Source organism: Patagioenas fasciata, chromosome 12 (genome assembly GCF_037038585.1).
Source record: "Patagioenas fasciata isolate bPatFas1 chromosome 12, bPatFas1.hap1, whole genome shotgun sequence".
Lineage (NCBI taxonomy): Eukaryota > Metazoa > Chordata > Aves > Columbiformes > Columbidae > Patagioenas > Patagioenas fasciata.
The window spans coordinates 22170455-22186363 of record NC_092531.1 but is presented as its reverse complement, the minus strand read 5'-3'; the positions used below and the strand labels follow the sequence as shown (position 1 = coordinate 22186363).

The window sequence follows — 15909 nt, the reverse complement described above, 5'->3', positions numbered from 1 at the left end:
AAATTTCTTCTCAAATTTAAGTGGAACCTCTTGTGTTCCAGTTTGAACCCATTACCCCTTGTCCTACCATAGGTTGTCACCGAGAAGAGCCTGGCTCCATCCTCCTGCCACTCACCCTTTAGATATTTATAAACATTAAAGAGGTCACCTCTCTGCCTCCTCCAAACTAAAGAGACCCAGGGAAAGGCCTCTGCAAGTGAAAAACAAACAAAAAAAACCCTTGTGAGGGGCCCAAAGCAGCTCTTCATCTCCTCATGCCAGTCTGAGGGGTTTCTGATCCCCTGGCTTAATGCTCACACATGTTCGGGTGTCATCGTATACGCAAGTATTTCTCTTCCTGGCTCAGTGCTGTGATGGGATAGTTGCACAAATGGAAGATGCTGAAATTCAAGAATTTGAGCCAAGCTATAGCTTTATTTACAAACAAGTAGCCTTTTACACTCTATTTGTCATGCAAATGTATCAGCTTAATGCAACAAACAAGCTTGTGCCACCAGTGTTACAGTATTGGTAAATATTCTGAATGTTCTAGATAAACGTTTTGATTCCAAATGGTTTGGTTTGTTATTATTTTAGTTCTGAAATCTACTATGGCAAGATACCTTATCGCTCTCTACAACTACCCAAAAGGAGGTTGTACCATGGAGGGTGTTGATCACTTTTCCAAATGACAGGATGAGAGGAAATGGCCCCGAGTTGCACCAGAGGAGGTTCAGATTGGATATAAGCAAAAACTTCTGCCCAGAAAGGGTTGTAAAGCCCTGGAACAGGCTGCCCAGGGCAGTGGTGGAGTCACCATCCCTGGAGGGGTTTAAAAGACACGTAGGTGAGCTTCTCAGGGACATGGTTTGGAGGTGGGCTTGGCAGTGCTAGCTTAATGGTTGGACTTGATTATCTTAAAGGTCTTTTCCAACCTAAATAACTCTATTATTCTATGAAGACAGGTTAAATTAGTGTACTATGTGTTTACTTTCCAGATAGCTGAAGCAAATGATTCCCAGTGATGGTGTAGATCCTTACACAGGACATTGAATCTCTTCACAACTCTCACGGTTTTCTTGCAATTTGCAATTCTTGCAATTGCCATGGTTCTCTTACTATTGTAAGGTTTCAATGCTGGGCAACTCGGGAAATTTAAAATAAAACGTGTTGTGGTTTGTCTTTTTGTTTTGGGTTGGGGGTTTTGTCTTATGTCTTGTTTTTCTTTTTATGGATAGCTGAGCTACATTGGTATCATCAGCCAGTTTTGACAACAATTTACATGACATCTGGCTCTTTTGTGAGTTGTTTTTTAAACCAAAGGCTATTACAGAAAAGTGTATTCAGTACATCCCAAACCTTTTAAACATGAAATTAAATCTATTTTTGTTTAAATAGCACCACTTTGTGGTGAATTGCGGTAAGTGACGCTTTCCTAATCTAAGCCCTGTTAGAAGCAATGCTGAATTATTTAATTTAAATAGGGAGGAAACTTTGCTCACCTTGACCAAACATAAAATACTTTCGGAAGTATTAGATGTGATTTGAAATCTGAAGTGCTTTCAGAAAAGGATATCGGATTTATCTCCTGTGTTGATAGTAGTTTATACTTAGCATCTAAGGTTACATTCATGCTTTTTAGAGAGCTAATGTTTTGATTAGGATGACTGGTTAATCATATGTATGCAATCACATGGTTAATCATTGGTATGCAAACGATTAAGTGCATTTATCACACTTTCATTCAAAGCTGCATTATATATTTGAGCTTAAATGATTTACTTACCTCAATGTGCAATGTCTATGAAATTTCAGTTTTTGTTGTTGTCATTGTTTGATTGTTGCAGAGTTCAGCTACTTTTAAATAATCTGGCAAAAAAAAAGGCAAGGTCTAAATAGATATGAACATAAATGAAGTTCAAGGAAAAGGTATGTCATCTTTATTTGGAGGAAGCGGCAGAGCATTAAGTTTCTCTGTGAGCTCTTCCACTCATATACCTTCTTATTTCACAGTGGAAAATGTTCTTTTTGTTTGTATCTGCTCTTTGGCAACTTATTAAAGTCTATTCATACTGAAAAAATACTAAACCAACATTTAATCATATGCAGATTGGATGAGAATATTTTTAATACCTACCTTTACTACCCTGGGAGAGTATCTATGTTTTTTCCCGTTTCCCTTTGTTTTCCCTCTTGAAAATTACGAATGTGCCAAATATGATCAACAAAACAGCCCAAACAATGCTGCACAGGAGTAAAACATATGTTCTTCAGGACAATTTGTCTCCTTTCATTTTATTATTTCACACTAGCATTATTCTGGCACACGCTATGAATTAGAGCATAGCTATCATTTTTCTTTGCTGTTATTACATTTCTGGCTATTAAAATGATTAATCTGCTTGTTAATAATACAGCTTCAGTTTCTTGTTCTAACCTATTCCCCAAACACTCATCTGTTCACAGCATGAAAGGAATTAAGTAGTTTATGCGATAAGATTTAAGGATTGTTGTTTTGCCAGACAGTTGTACTGATGTCTCCCATTTTGGCTGTGAATTTCAGTGTGGAGTTTTCCTGCAACGCTGAGGAGCGATCAACCTGCTCATGGTATCGTAATTTCTGAAATGTAGTCGTCCATCAAACAGGTCTCTCAGTCCACCTTTTACAAGAACGGGGAGAAGGACGCTTGTGCGTTGTATTGGCAGTAAGTTTGCTGATGTAGGTACACAAGTGGAAAGTTTCCCAATATTAGGTCTGGATGAAGACATCTAAAAGTGCTATGATTGCTCATTTGGTGTTTTATAACAAAAAGATTCTTATAGAGGGAGAGGGAAGGGGGAGGGAATAATTTGCAATGTGTCTAAGACCACTGAACACTTGCCAATTGAAGTTTAGATTGAGTTATTTACGTCTTCATGGTATTCTCATTCTACTGGGCTCTCATTTAGACTTGTAAGGAGCACGCCTTCTTGAGAAAGTGGTGTATAATGGAATATATAACAGCTCTTCAAACGGAGCTCTTTCATCATGACTGATCATGCTAGCTATTTGAAGGCTTTCTCCTCTGTCTGGTTGAATATTACTCAAGAGGTGGGCATGAAAAATTACCAGAGCTCTGAATTTCTCAGAAATGTGTCATTTCAGGAGTAGTAACTTTTGAAAGGAATATAGAAACGTTAGTCTCCAAGGAATAACATATTTTGCAAAGAGGTCTGTATTAACTCTGAAGACATTAGAATACTTTCATTGGCAAAAATAGCTCAGCTGAGAACTACTGACTGAGTCTGGTGAATTTCCCCCTGACTGGAAAAGGGAAACATAACCTTAATTTTTAAAAAGAGAAAAAAGAAGACTCAGATCTAGAAAATCTTTAAGGTCCCTTCCAACCCAAACCATTCTATGATTCTATGATAGTGTTTATTAGCACAAGCAGAAGCGCCATTAACAAAGCTATATTGCTGATTACATTTACCTCTTCACAGGACTGTGCACTATGTATACCTACACTCAGGCAACTTAAAAAAATCTGATTTTTCAAGCTATGGAGAATTTATCCAAGGTGTCGATGACCAGAACAACAAGACTGGCCACATCATTGGCTAGGTGAAAGGTTTATGTTTAATTTGCAGTATTTAATGTATGTGATACGCTCTCAGTTGGTCTCTTTTAAGTACTACTTACCAGAGACCTACTTGGAGAGACTTTTTTTAAGTGATGTTTCACCCTACTTCCAATATATTGAGTGCATTGGATTTACTGAGCTACTAAGTTCTGTCATCACTCACAGGCACTGACACAAAATCATTGTGGGTGAGGCGTGGTCCTATTTATAAAGGGTGGAAATCAGGTCATTGTCTCTCTTGTTTACTGATCTGTTTAAACTTTGGTTTCCATGAATACTCATACTTGAGATTTTGAAATTCGCCTTTTGTTAGCAATTTTTGCATATAAAAAGCAATAGCAAGATTGTCTGTAGGGAGAAAAAAAGCCCTAAACTCCACGACTTTAGGTGATTTGACTATGTTCAAGCATGCAGACCTGCCCATGTGAACCTACTGCTCCTGAAACTGAAAAGCAACAATTTTGCATGACCTCTTGTGAACCCAGATCATTCTGTTTCTTCCCATTTTAGGGCTAACTATAGATAGTGCTCAGGGCCTCTGCTTCCCTGTTCAGCGTTGCCTGCAGCACGATCTTTATCTTCTAGCGTGAATCACCTCTGTGCATCAATCATGACCTGGTTATGTCACTTCTCTCCTTTGGGATTTACTTCCCTGTGATGATAGTGTTAAGACAGAAAACAGCCTTTCCCTTTAGTTTGCCATGGTGGCAATATCTGCTTCAGTCTCTTGAAGCAAAGTAATGATGTTTACATATAATGCTAGAGATCCATGTCAATCCATCTTCCAACCTTTGCTAAATTTGCTTGTTAGAAGCTTTGCCCCACTGGGCCCACATCAGAAGTTTATTTGTGGTAGCCAAGGCTCAGAGTAGAGAAATGTCAGAGATCAGAATGCTTTACTTTGCTTCAAATGAATATGTTACATTAAAAAACAGGAACAGAAACTGACTTATGTATTTATACCACAAAACATGAATCAGTTAAATATTTCTGGCATAACAAAAAGGAACATGATGAGAATCTTTTGTCCTAAGGGGAAAAGAACATGTGTATTGTAATTGTTTTTAACATTTTCTGCCACCATTCCACTATTTATGGTTTTGATTTGGATGACCTTACTCTGGCAGTGTATTTATGTCAGACATCACGGCCTACAGAAAATAATTTCGACGTCTGAAGACCCGAGTAACTGTTCTAATTCAAGACTCTGAACATTTGTATATTTCTTTGTCTCTATTGGTTGGTAAATTAGCACTTCTAGGTTGGTAGTTATTTTTTTTGAGCTCTGAAAAGAAATATTTCAATATAATACAGATGATATTTCAATATAATACTGAGGACTCAAGGAAGCGCAAATAACGTGATAAACAACAAAATTACTAAAATGGTCACTGTAAGGTACAGTGTATTTGCTAGTTCGAGAGGGAAAGCTAGACCATTCATTCTTTGAACACCTGTTCTGGGGAGAAATAACTCTCTTGCTAGAAATAAGTTTTAAATATTGGTAAATGTCCTTCTGTTTGCTCTTTTCAGTGGAAGGGAATGATACAGAATTGGTCATCTTCAAGTTTTACATAAATCTCCCTGAAAAAAAAAAAAGGGGGGTGGATATTAGTGTAAAAGCAAGATTGGGGCTCTTTAGAAAGGGGTCAGAATATCTGTCCACAGGAACAGTGTTTTTCGGCTGTGAGATGAGCACACTGCTCTGTTGGTGTATGTATTGGTGTATTGTCCATATGGAACACTGGGCAGCTCCCACAGAGGAGTCTCTGCTCCCTTCTTAGTAGAAAAGCCCCTGAAAGCACCACGGAATTGCACATCTGTCTCACCAGATGTAGGGAACTCTGGACTAAGAATAAAAGGTGTTTGAAACACATTATTTATGTCCGTTGAGAAAATTAAAGCGTAGCTTTCCCGCTTCCTTCAAAAATGTATCTGATAGCAGAAAGCTATTTTCAATAATACATGCAGAACTAACCAGAAGGTAAGGATATATTCTGAAGATCACCAGACCATATGCATTGCCATTATTTAAACTTTTGGGAATCTATCTAGGAGGGAGGAGGCAGCTATACAAAAGAATGCACAGAATCATCCTGATCCATACAAACTGTTCCTATCTTACGTGGTCCCTGGGAAAGTTGTTTAATTCCAATAAGAATTACTGAGGAGTAACAAAAATCAAATAAGTTAAGGAGTTTCAAGGCTATTTAGGTTTTTAACTAGTGCTTGTACATGGAAAGTGAAACCCGATTGTCTTTGAGCAACCTTAAGCAGTAGCAGCTATAGGAAACAAGAAATGAAAGAGCAAAATTAGTCATAGAAAAACTAATGGGCTATACTCAATAAGAGAAAAAAAAAAGTATAGATTTTTCTTCTTGTTGCAAGGTACACCGTGAAGTAAATGGATTTATATTTCCATAAGATGATAATCAAAGAAGGGAATGTATTTGCATTTAGCTCCATTTTATGTAGTCTTTTGACGTTAAAAGCTATTCTGTCTCTTACAGAAGTCTTGTGGGGATGGAGCTCTCTGTAGAGAACAATCACTAAATCCACAAAGCACTTTTTAGTTTCTGTTTATCCTGGCAGCGCTCTTTGGCAAAACTTAAAGCAGCAATGGTGTCTCAGAGAAGACTGGCATGATTTCCCATGATGTAACAGGGTATGTAAATGACTCAGTAGAGCCAACTTTGAGATAAAAAAATTCTCAATAGAGATGGTCATGCAGGAATGCAAATTCCAAGGCTTTAGAGCACAAATATGCAGTTAGGGCGACGATGCAGGCTTTTATGTCAAAGTATTGGTGAATGTGCAAAATAAGGAACATCGGAGAACTAGTTAAGTTGACAAAGAAGTTTCCTGTGGTAATCTAGGCCACTTGCATATGATATTTTGGGAAACTGAGAGAAGAAAGGCAAATTAACCTTGGGAGACCAACTGGATCTGAACATTGGCAGTAAGGAGAGAGGAAAGTTTGCCTCTTAGTGGCTGGATGGAGGAATAAGTGGCATTCTTCTGATTCTTTCAGACTCAGGGCATGAAGATAAAAAATCAAATCTGACCATGTGGTTCTGGTTGATAAGGAATGCAAAAAGTGTTATCATGACAGAGAAGGAAGCTTTAGAATAAGCATTTTCCCCTCCCTTCTCTTTTCGTCCATTGTTCTGCTCCTCTCAAATTCCATTTCATTTACTTTTGCTACTTCTCAGGTTGTTTTCTTCATTTTGTTTCTTTTTCCTTATCCTCTATTTCATAATCCCTTGAGAGTTCATAGGCACTTCAGAGGAGACTCCAATGTTACAGGTATTTGTGTTGATTTGAATTCCTGCAGGTACTTACTGAATATCATGCTTACTCTCATTATTTTACCCATTATTTTTATAGTCACTGTTCTCTTTTTCCCTCCTCTTGTGCTTATTTGTTATATCCTGTCTAAAATGTTGATTGCAATAAAATTGAAGGGCAGTGCCTTAATCTCTTCTGAAAAGTATATTGAAAGTCCTGTGTTTTTTTACAAATATTTTATATCACACTTGGGCATGTATTTATGACATTATTTCTGTAGCAAGTGTCTTCTCCTCGCTGCATCTGACATATTATGGAGCATGAAAGCGACTAAAAGCAACAATAAATTGTGGACATTAGGTGTTGCAGGTACCTCCCATGGTTGGGGGAAGCTGGACCAGTTTGTTTCATAACAAGATTACACACTTTCTTACTTTCAGTAAAAGTCTTTTTAATATACAGTCTGCACTGTCTTATAATAATGACTTTTAAATCTGTTTTTCTTCCCCAACAATGCTTGTGAAGTCTTGCCAAGGAGAAAAAATTAAAGGGGGAGGGAGGGCAAATAAACTGAATAAACATGTATCTGCAAGAAGGAATGGTTGCAACATAGAATGCGTCTGATTCTTCTTTCTGTGTATGCCCAGGAAATGTCAAACCAAGACTTGCAGAAGTTGTTAGGAATAGCCCTGCCATTGTCAACTTGTAGCAGAAATTGATCAAAGTAATGAGCTTCAGCCTGTAAAATCATAAAGGATGATTCTTTTCCCATCAGCAGGAAAATATTCCGGAAGCCTGGCAGCATCTGTTCCTTCTTACATTTTTTTGCCTCTCTTATTTTGTGTTCTTAGGAATCCTGCACGATTTTAGTTAAACTTGGAAAGCTGAGGGACAGATTTGTCGCTTTAATAACTTCTGCCGCTTCTGTAAAGTGTTTATATTTTTTTGCTTAATTTACTACTAAGGTTCACTATTCTCATTGTTTCACATATCCTGGTAAGGACCAGCCACTCATCTATTTCTTCGTTAGCCTATGTTCAGCTGGGGAACTGGTAACCCAACCAAAAACTACCAGACGTGCCAAAAATTAAACTAGAATTTTCTTCAAGGAGTACTAAGAAGATATTTGAGTACTCTATGATATCCTTCTCACTTTAATGACAGGTAACTCCAATATTAATCTGCTTATAATGCATAGCTGTGTTTACTTCAAAGCATGCTCACAATTAATGAGAGGAACTTGAGCAGTTATTTGTCTTGGTGCTTTACAGGTAGAGAAACTGAGGTAGGTTGAGCAGCTCCCTGACATAAGTTGGTCATGAACTTTGAATTTCTATGCTCAAGAATAGAGTCCCAATAGGGTTTGAAGGCTTTCCAGCTAATAGAGATTCTCTGCCTTCTCAATATGTTAAGTGATAAAAGTCATAAAATAATAACTCCTCAGCAATGCCTCACATCACTCTCTTATACTTAGGTGAAGTTATAAACGAATTTTCAATTGTCTGTGGAAATATAAGTACGTAACTAATATTTTAATCATTTCCTCATTTCTTCCTTTCTCACTAACAAACACTTCACTTTAGTTCTGTGCTCAGTGTTCTTTTCCCCTTGCATCTCTACCCAGCGTTTTCCCCTATGTATTTCATAACACATCCTCCTTTATTGTGTCTTCCTGTAACAATAACATACCAATGGGATGTGTAATCTTTCAGAGTGGGGAAACGGTTTTTATAACCCAAAAATTACAAGTTGGAACGTAGCGAGGAAATGTTATGCATATTGAAAACTCCAGGAGTTTGGGGACCACAGACCACGCTATAAAACTCCAGTGAGTGTTCTCTTCACATTCAGCCATTCTGGTGTTTTCAAACTGGGGTTGAGCAGCCGAGAGGATCAACTCTGGATTGGCATCCTTATGTTATCAGGTCAGGTCTTAGAGCTGGAAAAACTTTCAGCAGGAGCTTCAGCATTCTTCACATATGAGAAAAAAAACCAGTATATTTGGTACATGGTATAATACATATTATCCCTGGGAAGTGTGTGAAAACGTGGATTTTGCTGATTTTTTTTGCAATTATTACAATGATCGTTGACACAGGCTGATAAATTTTGCAATTTTTGGTCACATATAATAAATTAACTTCTTCCATATTACTGTTTTCACTGTTAGGAATACTTGCAGGCTTGGAAAGATAAGTGAACCTCTGAGAAAAGAGATTTTAAGGGCAGTTTTCTTCCACTATAGTTCATAATTGCTTAATGATTTAACATAGGCACTTCAGTACAGGATGGTTGAGTGGTACCTGAACCTCTCCAGATTTTTTATGTTATATTTGGAGTAGCATTGCTTATATGCTTATACCAGTCATTGGGGCAAAAAGGGGAAAAAAAAGGTAATTCAAAGCATTGGAATTAAAAACTATCATCCCTAGAATAATTAATGTGCCTAGATTGTTACCTGTAGTGTTTTCATGCTTGTTACTGGAAGGGGTTTGCTGGTAGCAGGTGGAATCTTGTAGTGGTTTTACCATTCTTCTCAGCAACATGTTGTTCTCACGTATCCCTGTGTTGTTCTAATCCCCAGGCTTTGACATGGTGGTATCCTGAATACATTTGTATATTTTCTGAGGAAAAGTAATGAGCTGCGTTTTTTACCTCAGCTGTCTAGAGATCACAAAGATCTAGAGACAAAACAGGCAAGAGAGGTGGTGACATAGATGTTGTGTGGACATGAAGGGTAAAGACAGGGAAGTTGAAACCTGTAAATGAGATTCAAAGAGGAGATGAAATATGATAAGTGTCAGGCAAAGTAAATGATAATTCCAGCAACCTTATGGATACACTGGAGAACAAGGCGAGGATTTCAGGAAGGAAGAGGAGGCAGTGAGACAGAATGAGTTTTCTCCATGTGGTCAAAGTAATGCCTTGGTGCTTTTTTGTAATAGTAGGTATTCCAAAGCAGTCTGGTCCTTTGTAATTGATTTGTGCTGCAGGTTACACTGATTATTTCTAGAGATTTGCTGACGGTAGGAGTAGGAAAATGGTTTTTAATGGCAGTCGGTCCTGCAAATAAGTGTTATAGCACCACTATGTAATTAATGCCAAATGTGTCATCATGCCTTAGTCACTGAAAGGAATTTAGGATGGATGCCTGTATTCTTAGTGAATAAAATTACCGTTTCACCCTAATTAGACTCATTTTTACTGGGGACAGTGGTTAAATTATATTAACAATACCTCCCCCTTCAATATTGTGACAAAAAGAACAGAATATGTAATAAATTCTACACAAAAAGAAGCAGCATCCATCTACAGTGATTTTAATTCTTTGCTGTATGATCAAGTGAAAAACAAGCTCTGCTGAGCAGCCAGCAATGCAGTTGCTGTGAACTTCCCAGTGAGGACCATTGTGACACACACCACCAGTTCCTGCTTTCTTGATGATAATCACAGCGAAGAGGGAGAAAACAGATTGGGAAGTGTAATCCCATCAGGCCAGGACTGGAGTCTCATAGAACAGTGCTGTGGAATAAACTTCATTGCCTTTTCTGCTTGCATTAAAAGTGGAGCTGGCTTCTAACGTACTTCCATGAAATTAAAGTAGCTGCTTTATCTTCCATCATATTATAAGAGCACAGATTTGATAAAACTGAACAGCAATTTACTTTTTTTTATATTTTTAAAAGTGAGTTACACTTTAGATTGAAAAAGTGCAGGCAAGTGTTCATCGTTTGACCTGGAACCCTTAAAGGGATCCTCTTGGTGAGGGTTGGCAAGGTCTGGCCAAGTTATAACAAGAGACCCGTCAAGCAAGGACTCCCATTCTTGGGATCTACTGCTGTGAGAACAAAGGGATCTAAGGGAGTTACCTACATCAGCAGTTTGGTTTGAAGGCATAGCATTGTCTTTAGGCAAATCTCAGTGTATTGGATGGGTTTGCAGAATAGTTTTGGCACACATTATCTAGGCTGTTCTTGGAAAAACTTAAACAAGAAACTTCAGGTTTGCTCCAAGCCTTGATGGAGACATTGCAGGCTGAACCAGTGACTGATTCTTTGGTTGATGTAAAACCATACATGTGGGAGACATTTAATCTGGGAGTCAGACTAAATGTAGTCCAAAATAAAACCCTAGAAAAGTAATTGTGTAAGCACAGAGAACAAATTGGTTTGGTGTACTGATCCATTCCTATTGTGCCCAAATTACTGGCTAATGGAGGTATAACATATGTTGACAAACTGGTAATTACCCAATTCTATTTTTATCTTTTATTCTGAGAATTGCTCCAAACCACTGCCAATGGATTTCTGAGTCTCCCACCCAAGCATGGATTCAGGAAAGGCCATGCCCAACCTGCCTTAAAATCCTGGATTTAAATGTTTGTGATTACGGCTGGGAAGATTAATACCATAAAGACACAATGGAACTGTGTCATCCTTGAGATTCCCATACATATCACTCATTCTCCTACTCATCGTTCCATTTTCCCTCACATTCTGTGGTGTGAAGGTGATTCATTTAAACAGAGAAAACAGAATATAACCAGGCAGAAATCAATATGTCTGCACAGAAGATATTTTTAAAGCTGTTTAGAATAGCACACGCTTTTTCCTGAAATGTGTTCAGAGATCATAATTCATATGACAGAATGGTGTTGTGTGCTCATGTAATTTCTGTTGGATATTTCAGAGAAAACAGGAGATTCTTGAAAGCCAAGAATTGCTGAAATGATCAACATGCTATCATTTGAACTCTTGAAAAAGCCCATAAAATGATGTGTCAGTAGTGGATTAGTATTAAAAACTCAGGTGTATAACAGGAAATGATGCTTAAATCTAGAAAAAACAATAGGCAGTAAGAGCTTTCATATCTGGGAAGGATTTCCTTATTTTATATTTGCTTGTAAACATGGCACAAATTCTACTGAAACATGAGCATTTTAAATGATTTACATGTCTGAGAACGTTCCCTGGTGACAAAAAGTAGCAGGAATTTTGGTTTTAAAACATAAATAAAACCTGATTGCAGGGGCTACAGAAACTTCTTTTTCCACCCACTACACTCAGATCTATTAAACTGTAATATTTCCCTATCAGATGTGTAACAATGCTTCTGGTTCTAAAAGCCAAAGGACTCCTACGGAGATGGTGTAATAACCAGGTCCTAAGGGGCTGGCATTCTTTCTTCTATAGAAAATTAATGATTATTTTAAAATCTTATCCCCAAGATTAATCTGGTGTGTAATCTGTGCCAGAAAAACAGTGGTGTGAGCAGAAGTTCTGATTGTTAAATCATATACCCCTCTGTTTCTGGCTACTAATTGAAATACTTAGGATATGCCATCTCTTTTCACTAAAACCATATATCTGAAGTCTCCTTGTAGCTCTTTCCTAGTATAGCCCTGAACTCACCATTCACAACTGTTTCCTGGCAGTGCTTTATTGTTATTAACATTGCACCTTTTCTGTTTGGCTACGGCAGAAATAACTGAATTGGCCAAACCCCTCTGATGGCTGCAACATGAAAGAAAAAGAGAAAAGTCTGAAATCAATGCCCTGAAATGGGGAAATCAACAGATTGCCCAGAATCACACCTGAACTGTACATGAGTCAGCCAAAGGTCTGAAAACTCCCGTGCGATTGAGTTTTACTTGGGGGATCTTTTGTAAAAATTCATTTTCACATACATGTTGTTGTAAGTTTATGTTAAAGAGAATTTAATGAGAATTACTGTGGAGAAAACAAGGCCTCTGGGACTATCTGTTTTTTTTCTGTTTGCCAACTTTGTAAAAAAGAAAATGGAACTTATATATATATATATTTTCTTTTTCATGTTTTGCTACCCAGTGGCACCAGTACTTCCAGTCTTTTAAACCTGCCCTGTGGTTTAGACTTAGTTTCAAACAGAAACTGATTATTAATGATTGAAGACATTTAATAATGCAGGATTTCTTTGAGTTTTGCCAGCTTGGATCCTACCACCCCATCTAGCAAGATACATAATCTGAAAAATAATGCTTGCAACAAGCACTGAATGTGAACTAATATTTTGAATTTCAAGGTCTCTAGTACTTTTTTTGCCTAGACACCTGTTGGTGGTTGGCACTGCTGATCTTTGCAGGCCAGAATATGGGTTTAAAAAGACATCATGCTACAAAACCTAAACACTACTGAATGACATACACGTGGTGCTACTGGGAAATTAACCGGTTCTTTTAGTCCTCTCATAATTAGGTTTGCAGCCTTCAGGGAAAAGCTATGGTTAGGAAGATAGAGAACAAGTGTTTCTAGAAGGAAGAAAAAAAAAGCCAACCTTGAAACTCTTTCAAAAATATGACCGAGGAAAAATAGTCATTAATTTATGAGCTTAATTAATATCTAAATATAAATGCCAACCTAGCCTCTCTCTGCAGCCTAAATACTCACTTCACAGTGTTTTATCTGCTGATAAGAACCTGGAGGCCACTGAGGCAGCTGTAAGAAAGGTGTTTTAATGCCACTATTTCCTAGTTTGCCTAATGGAACCTGAAAGCTCCCGAAAACACTACACCCACTTCCATGCTATGCTTTCACATGGAAGTAAAAAAACAACCTCAGAAACAAATAAAAAATGACTCAACGCTATCCAATTTATACACCTAAATCTGGAATCGGAATGAGAAGACACGGTGGGTCTGTTACACAGAGATTCCAGAGGGTTTGTGTGAGCTGAGGAAAACTGATTAGCTCAGGGTGCAGAGCAGCACGGTTCGCCTTGTTCCAGCAGACCGGGGTCAGCAGCCTCGCAAGCTTGCCAGACAGTATTTTCTTTTCCCAAATTAGAAGCTGAGCGTGCCAATAGTAGGTTTCCTGGTTAATTCCGAACTGTAAATTGAGGCAGAGCCAGGTGCCTTGGCCTCATCCCGAGTCAAGATAGAGCTAATCAGCGGGGCCATAGTGCTCACCGCTGCCAAATTCAGCAGGAGCTGCGAAGTCCTGGTTGCCACACAAGGGGTATGTGATCCAGTCATTGGTGAGTGTACGCCAGAAGTCACCCCCTCTGTTACAGCATCTATGTTTAAAAAGAAAGCTTTGCTTTTCAAAAATCTACTGATTAAAGAAAGAAACCCACAGCACTTTGGGTGTGTGCAATATCAAGATGGGAAAATGTAAGTCATGGTTAAAAGTGCTTTCTCGGTTTGAGAACTCCTTCAGTTAGGGAAAAAATAAGCAAATTAACTCTGATATTTCTCTACTATTGGACTGAAACATCAGCAAAGTTTCTTTTTCAGTTCTTGATAGTCCTTCGGTACTCATATGACAGATACCCTCGACACAGTCACTATCAGAGACTTGTTTACTATGTGCATAAAATGAATGGCTTACAAATTTGGGGGTATGGAATGAATGTTGTGTGTTGCATTGCTGGAATCTGCTGCTGATATTAGAGCAGAACAAACTCACTTTCTGGAGGCACCAGCACCCTTCATGTGCAAATTTTTTTTAGTGGTATCAGACATGTGGAATAAATTATCATAAATTGCTTGTGATTAAATGTAAAGTACCAGAAGGATTTGCAATAGTTAATCCCTTTATTTCTGGGGTCCGTGAAGAGCAAATTAAGCTGAAGGCTGGTATGTAACTGCTTTTCATTAAAACTAATGCTCTCATATTATAGTACTGTTTGGTTTAATTATGGAACATAATTTTAGAAAATACGAGCTTTAGGAATAAGGCAGTTAGGAATGTGTACTGGCCCATAACTACTGTTATTCTGTATAAACTACAAATAGCAACAGTGGTATTAGAAACATTAAGATTTGCTCCCACATTTCATAATATACTAAATCTTACTTTGTACTAATATATCATATGGCTATGGCCAAAAGCAGGATTTCCTCCTAAATTCTGCTGAAGGGTAATCTTCTATTTCCATGTATTTTTATTTCAATAAAGTTTCAGGTGACAGTTTTCTTGCCATTTAACTAAAATAGATGAATTTCTGACATCTGAAAGGTTTTCCTGAGATAAATGTGAGCCTATGTCAAAAAAAACCAACCAAACAACCAAAAAAAACCCAACAACAACAACAAAAACCAAACACCAAACCCAAAACAAAAACACAAAGAAAACACCTCAACGTGAAATGAGATTTTGATAGCATGCAAAACAAATTATTTTCTTTTCTGGGAATCTGTGTTCCTCAATACTTTTAAAAGGCACATTTGTTTGGAAATCAGTCCCTCTGCAGCACTATATACTACACAGTAACATGATTATATCTGAAAATGGCTCATTGGACTGGCTTTGGGTTGTATGGCATAGCATGAGACAAACATGAGGCCAGCAGGAGCAGTGCAATGTGGAGATGATGGGCTATGGTTTTCTTGAGTATGCACTGATTCACCCAGATGTCAGGAGAACATCAGCTTCCTGGTTTTTAGTTATGATTTCAGCTATTATTCACTTCCCAAGATCATATAATACCAACAGTTTCTCTACGGCCTTCTTCGTGTAATTTAGTTACCGCCTGTTTTGAGGAGAGACAGCTGAATGGAGCAGAACAACCAGCAAATTGGTGTCCAGCAATTGTATTACGCTAAACTGGCCCCATACTACTAAACAGGGCTATTTTTTTGTTTTATTCGTGCTACAGAGAAGCAAAACCCTGAAGTAATCCTTTCACAATTTATTTAGCGAATTTGCTTCATTGTTACCACTTAGAGTGCTGAAATGTGAACTAAAGATAAACAGAAAGAGAGCAAGCAGAGAAAAGCAGACGCACTCAAGTTTCTCATTTGGGTCCTTTCTTTCTCCTTCTCCTTTTTAGGTATCTACCAAAGGAGCATCCCCTCCTTGATGTTTGGAATGTAAATACAGCCATGTCTTGAGACCTGGACAAGAGGTGTTATCAGGTTGGTGTCCTGCTCCTTCCATGGCCGAGAAGGGAAATGCCAATAGCTGGAAGCTCTCCTGGGTCCACGCACCAGTCCCATCCTGTCGGCTGAAGTTCATAGGTAAACCTCTAGGCTCATGGTTCC

At 38.1% G+C, this 15909-nt stretch overlaps 1 long non-coding RNA gene across 2 annotated transcripts in view; it reads left to right on the top strand.

Annotated features, from left to right (window-relative positions):
• Positions 1 to 2545: 2545 nt before the first annotated feature.
• LOC139828961 (uncharacterized) overlaps positions 2546 to 15909 on the top strand; it is a 59785-nt gene continuing 46421 nt past the window's right edge. For both annotated transcript variants that reach the window (XR_011741114.1, XR_011741113.1), the window contains exons 1-2: positions 2546 to 2684; positions 15699 to 15783. This is a non-coding gene — a long non-coding RNA (uncharacterized lncRNA). The remainder of the gene's footprint in view (positions 2685 to 15698; positions 15784 to 15909) is intronic.